Source organism: Puma concolor, chromosome E3, assembly GCF_028749965.1.
Source record: "Puma concolor isolate L17-30 chromosome E3, mPumCon1.1.hap2, whole genome shotgun sequence".
NCBI lineage: Eukaryota > Metazoa > Chordata > Mammalia > Carnivora > Felidae > Puma > Puma concolor.
Genome location: NC_141682.1, coordinates 12771668 through 12774596, shown reverse-complemented (window position 1 = coordinate 12774596; position 2929 = coordinate 12771668). Strand labels below are relative to the sequence as shown.

Here is a 2929-nt window from a genome sequence, read left to right as displayed (position 1 = left end):
GTTAGCCCCTAAAATGTGTGCTCCCTCTGTGCAGTGTAGACTTGTCTCTGGGAAGGGGTCACGCAGCCAGCTGCGACATTTGCGGACTCTCTCTTGCATCCGGGTGATGTCTGGATTCGTCTTCCGTGTGAACTGAAGTGATTAGGGATGGGTGTGCTTTCCCTGCTTCTTCTTGGGCCTGCCAGCCGGACGATGAACACTCCAGAATCCTGTAGCACAGACAGAAGAGCCATGGCAAGGAAAAAACTGGGTCCTGGATTCATTAGGTGGAGGAAAGCCACCTGTCAACCGGGGACACCTACTGTAGATAATTAGGGGACAGAGTGTGACAGTCCACTGAGATTTGGAGGTTTCTTTGTTACAGCAGCTAACGTTACCCTAACTAGCACAGAATCAGAGGCGACACTGTATACAAAATGTATTAGCCCGGTGACTGACAGAGTGCTCATAAATGTTTCTATTCATCCCTTTGAATGAACGAAGGATATATGTCTATCTGCCAATTCAGAATCTAATACGAGACAGCACATTCGTTTAGTTGTCATCTTTGTGAGACCTGATATGCCCAAGGAAGTCTGTTTGAAAAGTCTCGAATTGTGGCTGAAACAGGTGTTTCAGCGGGATGAATGGCCAATGCGTGAACACGCTTGCTTATATAAAGCCTGCGGTGCCTTTCACATTTCATTTTAGAACCGATCTTTGTGCTATATATTTAGCATCTCCAAAAGAAGATAACAGAGAGGTTTATGAAAAGGCTGAAATGCTCCAATAGAAAAATTCACATCTCAAGATGTAGTTTTTCAAAACCCAACAGGCATTTCAAGATCTCCCTGCTCCCGATTGTGAAGGGGGAGAGTCTAAGGTAGCAGAATAGCCACTAGGGAATATGAAATCCTCCCGTCATTCCCTCTGCTAATTAAAATCCTAAGCATTTAAAAACATAACAATGAATATTTCATGTAAAAATGTTTCATTTTAACCAGCAATAGAAAAACTACATCACAATAGTCCTATTGTTTGTGTTTTTTCTTTTTTCTTTTCTTTTTTTTTTGAAACCTTTTTTTTTTTTTTGATTCAGGAATGGGAAGCGTAACGCAATACCTAGTGGACTAACACCATTTTACATTTTCTCGTTATATCTCCTTTTTACATCACTCTTGTGTGCGATTAGAGAAATCGCTTTTAAACACTCGGAATTTTACAATTAATTTTTTTTTCTTGTCAATGAAGTCGAGAGAAACCAGCCGACCGTCTGAAACTAAGTTATTATATTTGAATGCTAACATACTCTGTGATGGAAACCCACCCTGAAGACAGATGCTCCCCCCTCTTGCTTGCCTCTGACTTTATTGAACCACCCTTTGCTTGCAAATGGATTTGGATTCGTCAGGATTTGCTTTCTGGCTATGTGAGAAAAAAAGAAAAAACAAAAACAAAAACAGAGCTGTGAAATCCTCCAGCAGAAAGTGCCTTTGTAAAAGTTGCAGCTGAGTGTTTGTTTCGTACACACTCAATTGCCAGTGCCTTGATAGATTTAGTACAAGGTGGGGACCAGGCAAGGTTGCTTAGAGCCCCACAGCCAAAGAACAGGAGTTCCAGTTCCTAAAGGAGGCGGCACAAAGAGAAAAGGAGAAAATGCATTTTCTTTTCAAGAATGGCATCTCATTCTGGGTTCCCTAAAACAAACAAACAAACAAACAAGAAAACAGAGCCTAGGGTTTAAGAGCAGAAGGCCGGGGGTGCCTGGGTGGCTCAGTCGGTTGAGCGTCCGACTTTGGCTCGGGTCATGATCTGGAAGTCCGTGGGTTCGAGCCCCGCGTCGGGCTCTGGGCCGACAGCTCGGAGCCTGGAGCCTGGAGCCTGCTTCGAATTCTGTGTCTCCCTCTCTCTCTGCCCCTCCCCCCACTCATACTCTGTCTCTCACTCTTAAAAATGAATAAATGTTAAAAAAAAAATTAAAAAAAAAAAAGAGCAGAAGGCCAAACACTTTATTGGGGAGTGCGATCCCAGAGCTCAAGAGTGGGGCTGGAAAAGTGGGGAGCAAATATAGGAGAGGGTGTTGCCCAGTGACAACAGCTTTACCGTAGGGCAACCCCGCAGGCTCTCAGGTAGCCCTCAGAGAGGCCACGTTGCCAAGAGGAGAAAGGGGGAAGAATTTATTTACCGACATCACGTCCCATTGCACAAAGCTTTCCTTGCATTTTCAGGCGAAGTGTGGGTGCTTAGGGGTGCATCCTGCACTCAGCGGCCACGCGAAAGCCCCAGAACGGTGGCTGGGAAGCCGAGGTGCACGGCACAGGTGTGAGGCAGGATGCCACCTGACTCGTGACATCAGGGACCAGCAGCAGCTGTCGCCATGGGCACCGGGTCTGTACTGGCAATGGCAGCAGCAGCAGAGACCTTGTTTCAGAACCACAGGCACTTCTGGCTACACCCAGGGCCACCTCAGACAGAAGGCAAGGCAATCGTGGATCTGGGATAGGGCGTAACTGAATCCGGGACAGTGAGTGAGTCAAAGGGACTGGGTTGTTGTTGTTTTTTTTCCTTTTCTTTTTTTTTTTTTTTAGTGTGTATTTATTTTTGAGAGACAGAGAGAGACAGAGCACAAGCGAAGAAGGGGCAGAGAGAGAGGGAGACAGAGAATCCGAGGCAGGTTCCAGGTTCTGAGCTGGCAGCACAGAGCACGACATGGGGCTCGAACTCATGAACCGTGAGATTATGACCTGAGCCGAAGTCCGACGCTTAACCGATTGAGCCACCCAGGCGCCCCCAAAGGGACTGGGGTTTTCCACGAAAACATGGGTAGCCGTATGTTAGGATTCAGTTTTACTGAAGCACATCCTGGACTGTGAGGTGGGGACCACCGTGATGCAGGACACAAACCTCAGCTTCACGACCCTTCCAAGCCCTCGCTTTTTCCGCCTTTCCT

At 46.6% G+C, this 2929-nt stretch overlaps 1 non-coding gene across 1 annotated transcript; it reads left to right on the top strand.

Moving 5' to 3' along the window:
* Positions 1-1741: 1741 nt before the first annotated feature.
* TRNAQ-UUG (transfer RNA glutamine (anticodon UUG)) lies at positions 1742-1826 on the top strand. The gene is given in 2 exon segments: positions 1742-1778; positions 1790-1826. It is a non-coding gene; the product is annotated as a tRNA-Gln (tRNA).
* The last annotated feature ends 1103 nt before the right edge of the window (positions 1827-2929 follow it).